Source organism: Dromiciops gliroides, chromosome 2, assembly GCF_019393635.1.
Source record: "Dromiciops gliroides isolate mDroGli1 chromosome 2, mDroGli1.pri, whole genome shotgun sequence".
Lineage (NCBI taxonomy): Eukaryota > Metazoa > Chordata > Mammalia > Microbiotheria > Microbiotheriidae > Dromiciops > Dromiciops gliroides.
In genome coordinates, this window is record NC_057862.1 from 395,449,765 (window position 1) to 395,470,428 (window position 20,664).

General features: G+C 42.5%; 1 protein-coding gene across 2 annotated transcripts in view; it reads left to right on the forward strand.

Annotated features, from left to right (window-relative positions):
• The window catches only part of STK35 (serine/threonine kinase 35), a 55,465-nt gene that overhangs the window by 25,272 nt on the left and 9,529 nt on the right, over nucleotides 1–20,664 (forward strand). The window lies entirely within an intron of this gene.

The window sequence follows — 20,664 nt, forward strand, 5'->3', positions numbered from 1 at the left end:
AGTGGAATAGATGACCTGCAATGTTACTTCCAGCACTGACAGCGGATTCTAAGATGGTTTCTACATTTCTTACACATTGTGTCCTCAAGTCTCTTCTACTGCTAATGATACTCTGTGGTTTATGATCTTAAGAGTCAACAAGTTCATTAACCAGAAGCATAAGAAATATGCGACGTTTTATGAAAGTGATGCTGCTAAACCATACGTAGTAGATTTTGTACTTTGTTCTTGTCTTTCTGGTTATCCTGATGGGTTTTACCAAACATAGGACTAGTAGCAGGCATTTGTGAGCGTGCAGGTCAGGTAAGCAGTGTATGGATGAAGCTAGAGGAGGGGAAGCTGTGTGGCTTGACCTCCTAAACACTGCTTTAAATTGGAAAAATTAATGAAGACTCCTCCTCCCCACCCCACCTGAAAGGGCCTCCTAGCTCTTATTCCAGCTGTTGAAGCCCCTCGACTTTGGTTCAGTTCACCTCCACTACCTCAAATTTCTCTTAACACTTTTCCTGGACTTCTTCGCACTTAATCACATTCTGCTTTATATCATACTCATCTGTTTATATCTCCTCTTAGATTACAAATTTCCCAAAGGAGGTGTATATCTAATTTCATCTTTGTATCCCCAATGAGTGCCGCACCCCAATGAGTGCCAGGGTTTGCACATAATAGGCATTTAATTAAATTGCAGAAAGGAACAGGGTATGAAATGTATAATTTGTGAAGAGAGGTGCATTGATCTACTTTCAATACATCTATGAATTTTAAACCTATTAGTAATGTAACTGACAAGTAGCAAAGTTGACTGCTTTGTATTTTAAGCCCCTTTTAAATTGTTTTGTGTCTCCTGTCTGTAATATAGATTTACAGGGCAACTAGGTAGTGCACTGGATAGAGCACTGGGCTTGGAGTCAGGAAGAGTCATCTTCATGAGTTCAAATCTGGCCTCAGATACTAGCTCTGTGACCGTGGTCAAGCCACTTAACCCTGTTTACCTAGGTTTCCTTATTTGTCAAATGAGCTGGAGAAGGAAATGGCAAACTACCCCTGTATCTTTGCCAAGAAAACTCCAAATGGGATCAAGAAGGTCAGACACAATTGAACAACCAAAATACAGATTTACATGAGTTATGGCTAGGTGGAGGCTAGAGCTCTCATTGATCAGTGGACTTTTGAAACTCCTTTATTTTTTAAATGTTTAAAAAAAACTTTTGTTTTTATATCATTTCTAAATATATTAATATATCCCTTCCCAGTGAGCCATTCCCTCCCTTTTTTTTTTTTTTTTTTGGTGGGGCAATTGGGGTTAAGTGACTTGCCAAGGGTCACACAGCTAATAAGTGTTAAGTGTCTGAGGCCAGATTTGAACTCAGGTCCTCCTGAATCCAGGGCCAGTGCTCTATCCAATGCGCCACCTAGCTGCCCCCTATTCCATCCCTTCTAACAAAGAATAAAAGAGGGAACAAAAGCATTTTACCAAAACTAACTAACTCATCATTTGTGTCTGGTAGTATATGTAAAACTCCATACCCATAGTCTTCCACCTTTACCAAGATTGAAGGTTGCAAAATGGTACACTGGATAGTTCTAGATTTAAAGTTCAAGAGCCTTTTTTCCAAGTCCTGGATCTTCCTACTTGCTATTTGTATAAACTTGAGTTAAGTCATTGGATGTAGCTAGATCTCAACTGTAAGGTGAAGGGTTGCATCAGGTGATCTTGAAAGGTCCCTTCTAGCTCTAGTTCTGTGATAAGGTCATATGGGCTGTTTCTGAGGCAGTGAGCTCCCTTGCTGGAAATATTCAAAGGCTGTGCAGGCCTACTAAGGGGTCAAAGTAAGGGAGCTGATTCTACAGGGTAATAGTTTGTACTATATTATAGGTTCTTGAATCTCTGATTTTATTATTTTATTTTTGTGAGGCAATGGGGGTTAAGTGACTTGTCCAAGGTCACACAGCTAGTAAGTGTCAAGTGACTGAGACCGGATTTGAACTCATGTCCTCCTGACTCGAGGGCCAGTGCTCTATCCACTGTGCCTCCTAGCTGCCCCCCCCCAGCTGTTTTGATGAACTGCTTTATACAAGAGAAATATATTTGGAAATGAAGGTGATGTAGACAGTACTGATAAAGGGTTTTTTGGTGTGTCTTTTTTAAGGGCTGATGAACCATGAAATAACCAAAAGGAGAGAGGAGATATGTATGCCCCATGGTAGAAGACTGATCACTTCTTAATATTCTGGAGTCACTAGGGTGGATTATATGGTCTTCCAGGTCCTTTCTAGCTCCAAGATTCTTTGTATTAATGAATTACTGTAATAACAAAGTACACGTCTTGTGAGCTGGGGGGGAAGTGAGCAGGGAGGGTAAAAAATTAATAACACATTGACATCACCATGGTTTGCGAAGTACTTTCTTCATAGCATCCCTGTGAGGCAGAAGTCTTGTCATTCCCTGTCTTATAGATGAAGAAACAGATCCCTCAGTTTATGTTGTACCGAAGGTTCTGTAGCTCTTAATGAATATGGCCTTTTTTCTCTTGGAAAACGAGACAGCAATAAATTCTCCCTTCAAGCATTAGGTGCCATTGTACATGCCAGAATCTTGGAGCCCTTTTCCTTCCTAGGGTAAGAATGTCTTTTTCAAAGGCCCTGCCTGGCATCACGGAGCTCCCGAGTGGCCTGTGTTTGGCCTCTACCGTTGCCATCTGTGATCACTCTGCTGTGCTAATGTGATGCTGCTGAGTTATGTAACAGGAGCAGTGCCCTCTGGGGAAAATCCACACTGTGCTGCTCTGTGGAATAGTAAATGCAGGACAATCAAAAGCAGGAGGGGACAGTCCTGCCCTGCAGCTATTTACTTAAAACTCCGACTGCCTCTTCATATCTTCTCCTGTGCACACTGTGTGTTATGGTGGAAAGAACTGAGACCCAGGCTGGACACCAGGGTTCAGCCATCCAGCTTCTCACTAACTATGGGATCTGGGGCAAATCACTTTTCTTCTCTAGGCCTCTGTTTCTTCTTCTGTAAAATGAAGGGTTTAGATGGCCTCCAATATCTCTTTCTCTTCTCAAGACTAATCCCTAGGATTAGATGAATTTAATCTAGCTCTGATACCCCGTGTTTCATAATTTGTATCCTTTGCTCCTTATAATTTAGGAGGAAATAGGTAAATATTTTGGGGGTTCTCCCTGCCTCCCCAGTCAGCTGTCCTTTCTTCCTTCCTGTCATTCTTTGCCCACCTCTTATTTTTTTTTTGGTCCCATTATGCCTGAAGATTTAAAGTATGAAACTGGTGGGCTAGCAGGTGGTGGAGTTTATATTTTGGGGAAGTTGGCCCCAAAGTACCAGAGTTCCTTTTACATTAAATCATGTAGGTGACATATGTGAGACCAGCTGTTATGGGGTTCAGAGACTACTCTTGAAAATGCTTGTTGGATTGGCTTGCTACATTGGATCATGGGCACCAGAAGATCAGAGAATCCTAGAATGTCAGTACTGGAAAGGGACCATCTAGTCTAACCATTTTGTTCTCCTAATGTAGTGATGTGTGGAGAGTTTTCTCCCAGAGTAACAGAGCCAAAGACCAGAACATGGATTCCCTCCCCATCAAGTGTTCTCTCTCCACCATACCAGATTCCCTCACCTGTTGTATGCATGGTGAGCTCAGGGCTCTTGGTCAGTGAAAGTTTCCAATGATGATGCATTTAAGTCCCAGTGACAAAGAATTTGAGAGTCTTTAGTTCAAGCATCTTTATCTACTTATTCACAGGTTCTCTTTCAGCCCCCTGGTGGTTTATTTGTTAGCATTACATAATCAAAGGAAGGCAGGCCTTTTCATCATTTCTAGCATTCAGTCAAGGCAAGTCTTAAAACTGCCAATGACATTTAAAATAAATCAATACCATAAACTACTGTGATGAATTTCCCGACTTTAAAGGAATTTCCATTTCAGTTAGAGGTGCCAGGGGAAAGCTATAACTCAACTAGCATTATACAAAGGTCAGATTTTCTATTTTGCTTCTTTGGAAGAGAAAGTGTTATCCAGAGACTGACAAGACTGAGAAGGGGCCACCCAAATGCTCCAGGCCACAGAGAAAGATGGAAGTTTCTTTTTTAAGATCTCTTTGATGGTATTGTGTAATATGAGTTGATTGAAATTCATTTAATAACAATGTATGAAGTGCCTATGTGCTACTCAAAGAAATGCTTCCAAGAGTCTCTAATCTCATCCCTCTAGTGGGTCTAGATTGCAACCCATCCATGCCTTCTCACTCTGTGATGGTTTGGGTCACATCCTACTTTAAAGCCTCCACAGGGTTACCACCCAAAGGTTAATGTGGAAGGAGCCCACCTTGAGACCATAGTTATCTAGAGCTGAAAGAGACCTTAGAAATCCAATTCCTCTCAACCTCTTGACATTTCATGGATAACTGGAGCTACCACCCCACTTGATACATGCCCAGCCCACCTCCTTTTACAGTCATAGGTCTCCCCAGTGTCAGCCTTTAATCCACTTCTGCTCATTTCTTTGTTGGGAATGTGTTGCAGTCCAATTGTACTCACCATGCACCTTCCCCATGTCCTATAGGAAAGTGAGAATTTCAGTTCTTCAGAAACTGTGGTAGGTCATGATTCTAAGCCATTTAGCATCACCAGAAGAATATTTTTAATTAAATATTTCATTAGGAAGTTGACATGATTCTATAACATTTTATAAAGAGCTTTCTTCACTACAGTCTGGTGCATTACATAATACAAGTATTAGCTCCATTTCATAGATCAGGAAACTGAGGGTGAAAGCTGTCAACTGACTTGGACAAGATCACACATAGTAATTACAAAGCTGGGATTTAATCCTAAACCCTTTGATGCCTTGACTGGTGCTTTAAGCACCAACCACAGTCCCTGAATTTAGGGATACATGGGGATACAAAACAGAGGGTAAATATACAGTGGCCATAAAGTAGAATAGAAGATGGTAATATAATGAACACAAAAGGTTATTAAATCTGAGAGAAGAAAGACCATTTCTTGACTGCGTTAGGGGAAGGAGGAAGGGAAGAGACTCAAGTACTTTCCTGGAGGAGATAGAATTTGACCTGAGCCTTGCCATGGATTGAATCTCAACTGAGAGAAGGTTGAATGTAGGAAATGGATGAAGCAAAATTATGGAGCCAGAAAACCGATTCATTGTGTTTATGAAAGATGCCCTAATTTTGCCACAGCAAAGTATCTGGTGGGAAGTTCTGTGAGATAAGGCAAATTGTTGTGGAATTCTGAATTCCAGCATCCTTCAGCATCATATGTGTGTTTTGAGGTAGAGACAAGGGCTTTGTGAGAGTTGACTTAGGCTTTTTGAACATCCATCTTTTTTTTTTTTTTATAACTGGGAAGTCACATGGATAGGTTGACTTTGCCTCACTTTGTGTCTCTTTTATTTGTTTGGGAAATGGTGAATCAAACTGGCCTCCAGTTGTTCCTGCATTTGCATCTAGATGTTCTTGACATGTCCAAGACATGTCCTAGGAGGCAAGTCCAAGGCTGTGAATGGGTGTGTAGTACTTTCAGATTTTGGCAGATTATATCAACATCTTACCAGAAACATCCAATCTTGCACCAGGCAGAAAAAGAAGCAGTGGTCACAAGTGAAGAATTCTTTGTTGTTAGTAACCAGTTGGGATGACTGGTTCTCTGTCTCATTTGGCTCATTAGCCAAAGGTTAATGTGGGGCAGGCAGTAATCCTGAGTATAGGGGACTGTGAATAAGCCACACCCCAAACTAGCAACTAACTTGTTTTCCCCCTTCAGGGATTAGGTTCACTCTCTGAACTGAAATTAAGAAAAAAAAATTTGCTTTGAAAATAAACTGAAATTTAGATGTGGCTACTAGCACAATTTAGCTGTGGCTACTAGCACATCTCAAAAATACTCCACTCCCCTGAAAATCATAGGCATGTTTCTTGAGCTACGGTTTCCTCATCTGTAAAATAAAGTTGAAAATTGGATTACTAGATTATGTTAAAGGGTCCCTTCCGACTGCAGCCAGGATCTTGTGATTGTGACCCCACTTTAGCCTTGGCACTCAAACTGTTGGAGTTTGAATGACTTGATCAGGGCTGGAAAAACTGGAGTTAGGGAATTGTCTAAAGCTTCACACGAGCTTTTCTGTCCCAATTTAACAGGAACTCTTGGGAGTAGCTCCCTCCCTGTGTCAGTGGGGACACTAATGCCTAGAAAAGGGGAAGTGGTTTAGCTGAATTTACCCAGTGTTTGCCCCAGAACCAGGCTCCCCTGATTTCTAGCTTACAGCTCTTTCCACTGCACCAAACCCCTGACCAGCACTGCTCACAGCCATCCCACATTGTCCGCCCTGTGATTCAGTCTTAGTCAAGGTCTGTGGTCACCTGCTTTGTAATAGGAAACCTCTTCCCAGGCCAGTCTGGTCTGGTCACAGCCCCTTGAAAGCATCTCTGCTTTTTCTGTTTCCTCCCCAACTAGACTCTACTTAACATTTATTCTTCAAGGCTGGGTCACAGCCCACCTCCCCATGGAAATCTTTCCAAGCACCCCAGCCCATAATGAAGCTAGAGCCCAGGGCTTGAGTCCCAGTCCAGATTAGGTAAGTCACGCTTAATAGTGGCCCTTTGTCCTCATTATTTTCTCCCTTGGTACATTAGCCATCACCAAAGACTGCAAAACAGGTGTGTTTGCCTATGGTGAGGCAGCATATGGCCCTTAGAGGCACTGAGGCCTCCTCTCTTGCCTCTTGTGCATCTAAAGAGGATGAAGAAAGAGGGGAAAAACAATTTGACTTTTTTCTACAGATGCCCCTGGCCCTGGGGAGACTATTTTCTTTGCAGTAATAATACTTTTAAGATGCTCTGGTGAAAGGGGCTGGAACAATACAAAGGTCTTCAGGCATTATTAAGCCATTGATTTCCCTCTTCTCTCACCGAGGTAAGAATCAATTGTTAGAAAGAGAAGGGAAGTTTGTGGTGAAGAGGCCTGGAAGGAGAGCCAGAACCAGCACCCACTTGCTTTGTGGGTTTTTTTTTTCTTCTTTAGCCATTACTCCCCATGTCTTAAATAACCTTTCATTATAGAAGGCAATGGTTTTCTGGATTTTAGAATCCTAAAATTATAGACTATTAGAGCTGGAAGGAATTTCAGAAGATCATCAGATATGAGGACCAGAAGGAATACCAGGACTAAAAGGAAAGATCATACTATACTGTTCAATGCCTTCAAAGATGATAATGATAGGTCATTTATATAGACCTTTCAAGTTTACAAAGCACTTTATATGCATTTGATTCTAACACCTTTGTGACATAGGTACAAGTATGACTAATCTCATTTCTCATATGAGGAATCTCTTACCCAGAGAAGGGGAAGTGACATCCCAAGCTAATATGTAATAGATTCAAGATCTGAACCCACGTTTCCTGACTCCCAGTTCATTCATTCATTTTTCTTTCTTCCATAATGGGTCTTCTGGGATGCGTCTGTCCTCAACTCAGAAATCCCCACATCAGTCCAATGTTAAGTTAAGGCCAGCATTGTGCATCTCCATACTCTCTTATGGCCATCCATCCCCCTCACGCCTTTAGATAGATTCAGGTCTTAGTTTTCTATCCTGTGCTTGCTGGATAGGATTTGTACCTCAGTGTTTGCTGTCCCTATTCTTTGTGAATAGTTTGTCTTTGAATGACAGATGATCATGTTGGCATTTACATGTGCACTCTGCTATAATTTTGTCTTTTGGAAGCATGTAAAGGTTGGGAGCAAGCTGAAAAGGAGCAATGTGGTGTCCTGTCACATGGACAGGGCTTGGGGAGCAGGCTCTGCTTCTGTCAGAATGATACTTCCGTCATTCATCTTTTATACCCTTATATAATAAGTTGGAGCCATGATTGCCTGCTGTTCAAAAAATCCTTAAGAGCCACTTTTATTGCAAATTGTGGGATGCTATTTTTAATCGTGGCAGCCAGAGAAATAGGATAGAAGATACAAGATACAAGAAGGCTTGTATGTGAGAGGGATACTAGCAAATCCTTTACCTGTTTGTCTTTATGCTCTTATAAATGGCCATAGCATCAGAATATCAGCTGATCAGGACCCAAGAATATAAAACAATAGAGCATAGGATGTCAGTCTCGTCATTAGAGAGAGGGGAAATGAGCCCCAGAGATAGGAATTGACATACTCGGGGTCACTCAACTTATCAAAGGACAAGGCAGTAGTAGAACCCAGCTCTCCTATCTCCCCTAGTTTAGGGACGTGTTTTTCTTCTTAACTTTTTTTTTTTCAATAAACAAAAATCTATTTTCTCTCTTACCCATCCATCTTCCCCCCTTCCCAGTTGAAAAAGAAAGAAAAACAACCTTGTAACAAATCTGCATAGTCAAGCAAAATAAATCCTTGCCATGGCCAGATTAGTTATATCCAATATCCAGTATACACCTTGAGTCTGTCAGGAGGATTAGTCATTATATTGAACAGTATTCTTAAGTCTTTCAGAGTTGTTTGTCTTTACAGGGTTGTATAAACTGTTCTCCTGATTCTGCTCACTTCACTCTACATCAATCAGTTCTTACAGATCTCCTAGGTTTCTCAAAACCATCCCCTTCATCATTTCTTAGAGCACAACAATATTTTATATTCATATGCCAGTAATGAGCACCTCCTTATTTCTTTGTTGCCACAAAAATATCCAACAACCCAATTTTTGGGTTCTTTTACTCTTTCTTTCATCACTTTAGGGTATAAACTTTGTAGTAGTATTACTGCATCAAAGAGTTTAGTAATTTGGCGGGGGCATGGTTCCAAACTGCTTTCCAGATTGGCTGGACCAGTTTGCAGCTTCGTTACCAATCCAAGAATGAACCTGTTTTCCCACAACCCCTTCAACATTTGTCATTTTCCTTTTTTATCAACTTTGCCAATCTGATGAGTGTTACTTTCATTTGCATTTCTCTAGTTCTTTGTCATTTAGAGCATTTTTTTCACATTGCTATTAATAGCTTGGATTTCTCCCTCTGAAAACTGCTTGTTCCTTTGACCATTTATCAATTGGGAAATGACTTATTCTTACAACTTTTATTTAGTTCCCCATATATTTTAGAAATTAGCCCTTTATCAGAGAAACTTACTGCAGAATCTCACACATTACCTACTTCCCTTCTAATTTTAACTAAATTGGTTTTGTGTATACAAGATTCAGAATTGTTCATTATACCTTCTGTGATCATCCTTTATCCTTGTATAGTCATGATTTTTCTCTGATCTTGTGATACATACTAGTAAAGCAGAGTGTTGTAGAAAGAGTATACTTCATTTGCATGTGGAAGATCTGGATTTGAAACCTGCATCTTTCCACTTGGGATTCAGAGCAGATCGTTTTGCTTTTGGAGTCTGTTTCCTCATCTGTAAAAAGGGCATAATAACAAATAACACTTAAATGTGCTTGAGAGAATTGGAAGGTCAGTGTAGTCACATGTAAGAAGTGCAGTATAAATGTAAGGAATTCCTTTACTTGCAGCACATTTTACTATTTTTCCTAGGGATTGTTTGAGGATTTGAGCTCCATTCTGAGCACTGTGACTGAGTACTTCAATAATCTTGGGCAGGTCACTTTTTCTCAGTCTGTTTTTTAGTTTGGATTAGATGGCCTTCCGGGTCCCTTTCAGCCCTAAATCCCTGATCTTCTTTCTAGATTAAAGTCAGTTCTCCTGATACCATCAGGTTCCCTTGACAGTTCACCAGATCCCATTTTGAAAAACCAAGGGGTAAAACAGGATATATCCCCTGGTGCCATGGAGACAAATTTCAGCTAGACAATGGTAGGAGAGTTGTTTGATTCAAAGGAAGGAAAACCTGAATTCACATCCTAATGATAGCACCACTTTATGGTTGTTATAAAGAGCAAATGAGGGGCAGCTAGGTGGTACAGTGGATAAAGCACTGGCCCTGGATTCAGGAGGACCTGAGTTCAAATTTAGCCTCAGACACTTACTAGTTGTGTGACCCTGGGCAAGTCTCTTAACCTTCACTGCCCCGTCAAAAGAAAAAGAACAAATGAGGTAAAATATTATCTGCTATTATTATTATTAATATTTTTATGTCAGTATAATTAGTGTATAATTAGTACTCTTCAATAGTTGGGGTTTTTCTGTGGTCAGTGAGTTTGTTATGATGGAGTGGGTATTCATGGAGGATTTGGGTGCTCACCTGATGGCATGATAGAGTGGGGAATTTGTTTTATATAAGGAGTAAACTAGATGATTTCAAAGATTCCTGCCAATTCCTAGGAATATAAAATTAAGATAGTCTCTGATATTGTCTTCAGTGGATAAAACAAGACTTAAGAATAAAAGACTATAGGGGATAATAGATTTTTTGTACAGACAAGATCATAAGAGAACAGAGAAGGGGAAGATTATTGTAGACTGGAAGTCAGTGAGAACTTCCAGAAGGAGGTGGTATTTGAGTTGGACCTTGGAGGAAGAAGAAGGCATTTCAAACTGAAGACAGTAAACAAATGCACAAAAGTAAGAATGCTTGGGATCAGATGAACCAATTTAGCTGGAGTTAACATGTAAAGAAGTCATAAGGAATTGGTTTATATTAGTTGGTTTGGGCCAGATTGTGAAGGGTTTTGAATGCCACGCTAGGGAATTCAGACCTGGGCCATCGAAACAGTGTGCTCTAGTGGGAATAGGCACTGGACTTTTATCCAAGTATGTTGGGCTTGGTACTAGCTATGTGACTAAGGGCAAGTTATTTGGCCCCCTTCTGCAGATAAGGAAACTGAGGATCAGAAAGATTAGTAATATACAAGTTGGCCCAGTTAACATGAAAGCACTTGAAGGTTTTACCAAGCACTAGTAGTAGTAGTAGGCCTCCTCCACCAGTCGAGGACGACCGTGGATCAGCGCCTTAAAGAGCCACAGGCCACAGTGTGGCTGTGCAGTCCATTACAGGAGCCGAAGCTCCTGAGTGACTTATAACCAGTAACTGCCACATCCCGTGTTGTATCTACCCCATGAGGAGTAGCTGGAGTGTCCTCTCCAGGGCGCTGGCCTGGGCAGATCAATATGGAAAACAAGCTGTTGCCCATGCAGCAGGTTTCTCCCCTCTCCGCGACATTGGTGGATCCAAAGGAGAGGCAGAGCAAATACAGTTTGGCACCAGTGCCACCTCAGGAGTTGCCAGAGGGATGTGATGTCCAACATCCAACTGCCTAAGGGACTCTGGCTCCTGATTTTTCCTCGGGGTTAACTCCCAAAGCCTTTCCCATATATGGGTATAGCCGCAAGGCAGCAGAGAGGACCAAGCACTACATACTTGTGAATATAGCTGTTAAAAGTTTTTGAGCAGATGGAAAATAGCATGTGCAGAGATGTGTTTTAGGAAAATTCATATTATTCAATAGAGTTCATTATCAGGATCCATGATAATAACAGGAACCTAGGACAGATCTTCTGACACTCTTCCCACCACCTGACTTTGTGACTGAGCCTCCACAGAGCTGGTCCTAATGAGTGTCCCAGGTCTCCCAGTGATCAGAGCCACTGTAGGTTCTCCAGTGAATGGAGAGAGCTCCATAGAGCAGAGTATGGCAGTTAGGGTAATGATCAGACAGAACAAAAGAGGTAAAAGGCAAATACCCCGCTGGGGAGGGGGAGGTCCAACGGGCCAGTTCTGACCTCAGAATTTTGGGGAAAAGAAGTAAAACGGGAGAATTTTGAAGGAAAAAGTGAGAGTAATTGAAAATTGAAGGTTCCATTTTAACATGAGGGAAGTGTGGAGTGAGAGGGGAGTGTCATGGGCATGGTCCCTTAATATAATGAAAGGAGCAGTGGGACTTAAAATTGGAAGCTCATAGACTAGTGGAGCTGAGCTGCGATGAGACCGGTCATACCGTAAAACACTCCATGGTCAGTGCTTCCATGAGTGAGGTTGAAGAAGAGCATTACTGGCCAGGTCTTTGGCAAAGGCTTCATTGAGGCACTGCTGCTTAGCTTCGTTTACTCCAGAATTTGAGGAAGTGCTGGTTTCCTATCTTCTGCTGCTGGTATTTGATACATTTTTCTCCTGGCATTTCTCCCTCTGTATCTCTTCCACAATATGCTCATTGTATTGGGGCTTGTTTTGCCCATTTCTCTTGGTACTTGGGTGGCTGTCCTTGAGGGTACTGAAGAGTTACTGAGATGCTCCCCTGCAGCCTCTCACTCCTCCAAGCCTCCAGGAGTTGAAATTTGAGTAGGACTTGAAAGGATAAACAGGGATGTAAACCAAGACAGGAACACTTCCCCTTCCTGCACCTCAGTTTCCTTCTCTGGAAAGGGAAGATGATCATATACTCACATTATCTTCCCTCACAAAATTAACGTAAAGATCACAGGAGATCTTTGTCTATGAAAGATCACGTAAATGTTTGCTGTTGTTGGGGACACTGGAGCATGCTGAGCTCAGTCAGAAGACCTCAGTTCAGGTCCTGTCTCCATTGAATATCAACTTCATAACTGTGGGCAAGCCGTTCCCTGGTTTGGGCTCTTGTGAGGAGAGTGCTTTCCAAACTGTAAATTGCTCTATAAATGTGAACTGTTCTTATTAATCTTCAGGGGAGAATGGGGAGGCATTTTCTAATTCTCATTTGTTTGGCCAGATCAGCCTAAGTCTAATCATTCTCTCATGAAACCTCACCAAGTTATTCCACAGCCCCTTTGCACAGAGAGATCCCAAAGCCCTTTAGCAATTATAGCCAACAAGTTGAAAGGGACTTGACTGGTTGTTTCCAGCCCAAAAAACACCTGTGGGTGCTCACTGCCCCGCTCCACCCTGTTTTCTCTTCACTCTCTATAGACACAAGTTTGTTAGTTTGTTTTTCTCCCCAAAGACCGTGAACTGCCCAGTCCCCATATAGCACGGTCACCTTTAGCCCCTTGCCTAGGAATAGTATTGGGATGTCTGTCTAGTGGCATTAGGCCCCAAAGGCCTTCATCTCCAAGGCACCTTCAATAAGATCACAGCCTTTTCCCCTGAGCCAATTCTTTGCTAATTACAGCAGCTGCAGCTGAACCTCTTTCTCTCTCTCTCTCTCTCTCTCTCTCTCTCTCTCTCTCTTGGGAACCAATTGAAACTGTCTGCAGATCTCATTTCATGTGCACACTTCCTAAGTAGAGAAAGGGAATTAGTTAAGACCAATTATTGCCATGGCCTCTTCTCCAGTAGTTGATAACAATGATACTGCCACTGGGTCATATGTCTGTTATACTTTCAGATTTACAAAATGCTTTCCTTAGAACATCTGTTTTGCAGATGATGAATTGGAGGCACAAAGACTAACTTCATGGTCATTGTCTTTGTTGTAGATTTAGAACTGAAAGAGACCTTAGTTAGATAATGTCTAGACTGAACTTTAAGTGAGGCCCAAAGACATTAGATGACTTGTCCCATCACCTAACCTCCCTGAAGTGAGATTCAAACTAAATCCATGACTTCTGACTCTGGATGTGAGCTTAGATTCCCTTCATTTCATCATTTTCTACTCAAGACCTGTTACTAAATCTAATCAATTCATGGAAACAGCCAGCTCTTATCTCCTCCTTGTCTCTGGGCGTCCCAAAGTTACCAGAGACCTGGTAAATAGGGGCAGAGTGTGTATGTTTGGAGCTTCCATCTACAAACAAAGTCATTCATACATGTGAGTCCTGTTACTACTAGCCATATCATGAAATTTGATTATAGCGGTTAAATCCTAGTGCAGGAGGGACCTTTGAGGTTGCCTTGTACAGCCCTTGTCATTTATAGATAAGAAAACTGAGATCCAGTGAGGGGCAGGCAACTTGCCCAAGTGACACCATCATATATCCAGTAAGGGGTAGAACCAGGATTAGTCCCCAGGTCACCAGGCTTCCATAGCAACACTTCTGTGATTCCACTTTGTCACATTGACTTGTGTACATTCTCCCTTATCCCAGATTGGGGTCACTGGCTTTTGGTCTCTAGGTATGAGCCAAGATCCTTGTGGTTACTTCCCTCCCCCCTTAACTATGTTGTGTTCATTTGTTCTCCCCAATCCAAAAATGAAATTCCTGAGCCTGAATTATTGTATTGTAACAGAGGGAGTAACCCGATCCCATCAAGTGAGTCCCATAGGCTGACTCTCTCTAACTACATAATGGAAGTGGGAGAAGGTGCATGTTCCTTTGGGCATCAGAGTGCTACAGTGCCCAGCAAGGAATTAGCTTGATAAGCTGATGATGTTCAACGCTTTCTGTGGCTATCATTTGTCCTATTTTTGCTAAGTGTTCTCTGGCTGCCTGTTTTAACAAACGAGCTTTTCCTTTTAAAGAAGAACATGTGCTGCCTGCATTGAGCCAGACAGATGTCGCCATGGCAGCTCTCATTCCAGTCATCAGCTGGAGTAGCGTTGAACCTTGCAGCCATTTTTAGATGGTTAGAGATTCATTAACTGGCCAGGGATCCCCAATGGAAGTTTAGATGCCATCTCCTAACCTGCTCTTGGCCTGTTGTTCCATTCTATGATAGATCCCATCTTAGAGAAATCAAGCCACTTTGAACTGAACCTCTGAAGTTCAAGGCAGCATGAGGTGGGTGATAGGTTCCCCCTAGATAGCACCTCTCCCTACCTATCCTCTCCAGCACCCAGTTGACCTCTCCATCTTCCCCTCCCTCTGCCCATCCCCAGCATCTCCACACATGCATCCTTTACGATACAGCTCAGGCATCTTGTGCATGAAGCCTTTCCTGAGCCTTCCAGCTGCAAGTGCCCCCTGCCTTTTTATTGAACAACTTTATAGATTTGTATTCACATTCAGCTGTGTTGTATCCATATAAAATATGTACTTGTCTCTTTCATTAGAATGTAAGTTTATGAGGGATCTTTTCCTTTGTAATTGTGTCCCTAGCACCTACCATAGTGTCTTACCAGGAGCTTGGTAAATGCTCATTGATTAGAGATACAAAATAGTTGGGAGGGAGGACCCTTGGAGATGGGGAACCCAGAAAAACCTCATGTAGATGTGTTTTGCAGGATGAGAATTATAATATGAAGTGGAAGAGTAATGGGTCTGGAAGGATTGAGGCCAGGTTGTGAAGGGATTTCAGAGCTTAAAAAAAAGCAGTGAGGAGCCACTGGAGTCACTTGAGTAGGGGAAGTGTGTAGTCAGATTTGTGTTTAAGGAAAATGACTGGCAACAAACATGGAGTGGAGAGAAACCTGAGGTGAGGAGACCAGTGAGAAAGGTGTTGTGATAATCCAGGTGACAAGGACCAGAAACAGGGTGATAGCTGAGTGGAGAGAAGGGGTCAGATGAGAGCCTCCATGGGAGCTGATAAGGTTACCAAGACCAAGTGTAAAGGGAGAAGAAGAGGGTCAAGGACAGAACCTTAGAGAATACCCATAGTTTGGGGGATGGTGTAGATTAATGAAACAGCACAGGAGACTAAGAAGAAGGATCAGCCAGGTGAGGTAGGAGGACCAGGGGAGGGAGGGGGTATCAAATGTAGCCAATAGGGCGAGAAGGATGAAACTTGAGAAAAGGCAGTTAAGGCCTAATATTTGGAGAGAACAGTTTCAGTTGAATGATGACATCAGAAGCCAGATAGCCAAGGGTTGAAGGAGAGGCAACAAGTATAGACTTTCAACAACTTTTTCAATGAATTTTTCTAAGAAAAAGGAGTTAAAAAGTGATAGCTTGAGGGGATGTCAAAGGCCAGTAAGTAAAGGCTTTGGTGGGTTCCTTTGACCATGTACCTCAATCACTTCTCAAATATTAAGTACTATAAGCCCAGAATTTTGCTTGGAATTCCATCCATGCTGAGATTTTCCTGCATTACTACTGGCAGTCTAGGATCATAGATTGGGAGCTGAAAAGGACCTCAGAAGTCATCTAGTTTTAACCTTTTATGGATGGGTGAAATAACTTTGCCCTCAAGATCACACAAGTAGTAAGTAGTGGAGCTGGGATTTGAACTCAGATCTTATGAGTCCAAAATCCAGTGTTGTTTTTTTTTTTCTGCTGTGCCATAGTGCCTCGAGGCCCTTCAGATTAAATACTTCCCTTTAGGGGAAGTGCTTCTTAAAAGGGGGTGCCATGTTTTCACCAGGTGTGCCAGGAACCCTGTGTGTGAATCTGTCTCCCAACTCCTCAGAGTGCCACAGATCCCCACAGGAAAGAACTGTACTCTTCTGTGAGCCAAAGGAGTTTGAGAACCACTGGTCCAGACCAACTATCATGCCAGATGCCAAATGCCTTTTCAGGCTTGGCCACACTCAATGTGGCATGATGCAAAGAGCACTCAATGCCTGGACGCCGGTCCTGCTACTCAGTAGCTGCATGATGCAGGTGAGCCATTTTTCAGCCTCTCTGAGGCTGTTTCCTGTAAGATAAAAATCATTTTATTCCTTACCTCAGAAGGATGGTGTGAGAAGAGCATTCTGGAAACTATGCAACATGGTAGAGATGTGAGTTACTGTCTCATGTAAAGGCCCCAGAGTACTTTATGGTCTTAGTTCTCCTCATATTCCTGAGAGGTTAGAGTGGGTCCCTATCAGTAACCTGAGAAGATCCAGAGACAGTCCCAGGACAGATCGGATAGGCCCCCTGTAAGGGAAATTTGCCTGAGTTCCTAAGCAAGAGGCTCACAGGATGAGAAGGCATGGAAGGGAGTGACTCATATTGAGCTCAGACACCCATCCAAATTGATCACAGTATTTGTACCTTCTCCTGAACATACCCAACCCCACATCATCAGCAGGCCTTGGGACACCAACCTGGTCCCTGATATGGCTACTTGGACCCTTTCACTCTCTCTAGGCCTAAATTTCCCTGTCTGAAACTGGTTTGAGCTGGGGCTTCTTTTAGACCCTGTCATCCCCAATGTTCTGAGCATTTAGGGAAGGAGCTGTGGTGTGACAGGAAGATTGCTGTGTTTGGGGGTCTGATGACCTGGGTTCAAGCCTCATCCCCACCTCTTGGCTAGCTCTGTAGTTTGGATCAAATCACTGAACTTCTCAGGGCTTCAGTTTCCTAAGGGGTAAAATGAAGGCTGTACTTCTGATGGCCTCATGTTGTTGTTCAGTTGTTTCCATCATGTTCAATTCTTTGTCACCCCTTTTTGGGGTTTTTTTGGCAAAGACACTATAGTGGTCTGCCATTTCCTTCTCCAGCTCATTTTACACTTGAGGAAACTGAGGTAACCAGGGTTAAGTGACTTGCCCAGGGTCACACAGCTGGTGACTGAGTTTGAACTAAGGAAAAGAAGTCTTCCTGGCTTCAGGCCTGCACTCTATCCACTGCACCACCCAGCTGCCCCTGGTGGCCTCATGGGGTTGTATTAAGGACTTAATGAGAGGGAACCCATGTAGCATAGTGAAAAATGTCAGCTCCAACTATGATTGATTCTAAGTGAACTTTGTGTGACTGATCGAACCCACGTGCATCACACTCTAAAGCTAACTGCTGAACCAGGTGAGGGAAGAGACCAGAAGATTTGCCCACCATTCTTAGTTAAATGTCTTAACTTCTTTCAAGTGGAAAGCAGGGGCCACAAGACCAGAGTCAGCACAGAGAAGTGAGCCTGACCTCCCTGCTCCCACGGCATCTGTGCTCTTTCAGAAGCAAACAAGGCTGCTTGATGCCACTTGGGCACCCTATAGACCATGCCCTTCATATTCCCCTCTAATATCTTGTTCCAGGATGCTGCTTAAATAATATACCTATCATCCCATTTGGAAGGACCCAAAGACCATCTTCGAAAAGAGATGGTCCAGTTAAGAACATTGAATTGTGGGAAAAGACTTTCCCTAGGAATTTTGTTAATTGTACAAGAATATATGGTTCTTAGGAGTAGAGGTTATTGAATTTCACCTTTCTGCTCTTGCTCAGGATCTCAACAAGTAGGAAATGAATAGCAGTGGGGAAGGGGGCACACAATGGGAATGGCATGTCAAGCAGGTCTGAGAAGTTGCAGGACAGTACAGCAGGAAGCTCAGAACAGGCAGACCAAGGGTCAGAAAATCAAAGATCTTCTGGCTCCTAATGCAAACTGTCCTTGTGATTTTGGCTGCTTATTTCCAGCTCCCCTTTCAGCCCTAAATGTCCATGATTTGAGTTTTCATCCTGCTTTTACTACTAATATTGTGAATTTCATATTCCCCTCTCAATACTTTTGTGACCACTTCACCTTTCTAACCCAGAGGTTCCTCATCTCCTGGGTTGTTGGGGGTGAGGCCCCAGTGAGGCTGCACCCAGTGCTGTGTGTGCAGTTGTCTTTGACTTGGATTCTTAAAATTAGTTGAGGTCAGCTGGCTGTTAAATGTCAAAACTAGACCTTGGCCCAGGCCTCAAGGATTTTACCATTAGCTGCCTCACATGGTTTTAAATGAGTGAGTTTTCACAAGTAGACTAAACCTTGACTTAAGTAAGTTGCTCCACCTTTGTTTTTCTCAGGCCAGAACCCACCACCACCAAATCCAATTAGTATAATTCAAGTCATACCTCAATTAAAGAACTGGCCCTCTAGTCAGAGCTGTGTGATCCAGAGCAAATCACTTAACCTCTCAGTGCCCCGAGGAGCTCTAGTAATCTTCAGTGATTGGGGATGTTCTCCTTATGACCAGTTTATTTTTTCTTGTGTCCAGTTTTTTTAAAAATCAGAGTTATTATGTTGAAGTTAGAATTTGAATAGTCAGGTGATGGTAAGAGAGAAAGAACTGCCTGCAGGAGATTTAGAAGACAAGACTTCTGTCTTGAGCTCATAGAGAAGGAAGAGCATAGATGATTAAAGAGTAGAAGTTTAAAAGAAGAGAAAAGGATTTCAGGAAAATCTTCCAATTAGGACTATTCAGGAATGAGATATGCCCTGGTTTCAGGCAGCTAGTTCCTGCTCCCTGGAGGGTTTCAAGCAGAAGCCAAGGTAATGACAGCTGGTCAGGGCTAATTGCAAAGGGGCATTTCTGCTTCAGCGGGACTTGGGCGAGGTGATCTGAGAGATCTCTGAAAAAAACTGAAATCCTAAAAGAATGTTCTGCAAAGCCAAATTGTGGAAGCAAAGATCCAGTCAACTGGTAATTAGTAAGTGTTGATGGAGGTGGGTGGGGGGAAGACCCACTCTGGTGCCTCCAGCTTTTTGGATCCTAGAAACCTAAAGGTATTAACCATTTCACATACAATTTTGCCCAAGCCTTTATTTCTTAATAGCTGATGTGATCTGTGGGAGTTCAGGTATAAAGGAATGTGGCCCAGAGGAAGGGGAGGATTGGGCTAAGTATGAATTCTAAGGAAAGAAAATCGGCTATCACAGGAGGTAGTGAACTCATCACTAGAAAGATGTGTTTAAGCTGGGAATGAATGGCCATTTGTGAGGGTGTTGAGGAGATCATCCTTGTGATGGAGGCTGGGGCTTCTGTGAACATCTTTGAAAGTAGAGAGCTAAGTTAAGCTTAGACGGGTTTTTCACTTCATCTAAAAATGCCATATTCTCTCTTTTCCCCTCCCTTCCCCTCACATACATACCCAATCTTTATACACCTCTCCATCCCCAGACTTGGATGCCCACTGCATCGCCCTAGAGACCATTCTGCAAATCCCAACCTCAAGATCAATCTTCTGTGAGCTTTCTGCCTCTGTTTCAGCACGTCCCTTGCTCAAGCACATGTTTCCCCAGCTGATCCCAAGCACTGATGAGAGCTCTCCCAGGCATGTCACGTGGAGTTAACAGCAGAATAGGTTTGCATGATGCTGCAGATGTTTGCCAGCCTTCTGCTATCTAACATGCAGAGACCACCTTGCCAAACTCATTTCCTTAGGCTTACTGCGTTATTTATGTTTATTACCAGAAGATAATAGAAACAGTTGATCTTGTTGAATGAATGAGTTGAAATAAAGGCAGCCATTAGCCAACAGTAGAAACCCTTCCCACATATTCTTCCACAATCTTCCATACAGCCTCCCTCTGCCCAGACTCTCTCTTAAAAGGATACTCACTACCAAGTAGCCCAACCTCTAGCCAACCCACTGATCATTTGATCACAAATTGCCGTTCCATATTAAAAATCTTCCCCCTCGGGAATCAGTAGGATATGATACAGAGAGTCTATGGATGGGAAGAAGCAGCCCTGGACCCTAAGTTTCAGCTCTTGTCACTCAGTCTAGTATAGTGGAGAGTATATATGCCAGAAGCCCTGATTTCCACTCTGCTGCCTGTGTAATCTTAAAACAGGTCCCCTCCCTTCTCTGGGCCTTATTTTTGAATTAGATGGTATCTGTAGCTCTGATGATCTAATGATCATCCTACAACACTTGATCTATTGAAAAAAAAAAAGATATTTTCCAACTCTGTCTGATGTGGTGTTATGCACATAGGCATTCAATAAGTTCCATTGGATTGCTCCTTCTGACCTTTGCCTTCTCCCACATATATGAAGAGCTATAACAATATCTTTATTCTTATATATAAAATGCTTTCTAAAACTGAAAGCATTATAGGATAGAAGTATTTGCTATTATTATGATTTTGTTACATATTATCTCATTTGATTTTTACAATACCTATGTTGAAGTTGTACCAGAAATCATAATTTCCAAGATTTTGCCTCAGAGAGGCTGAAGCTACTCCCCTTCTTTGGGCCTCAGTCT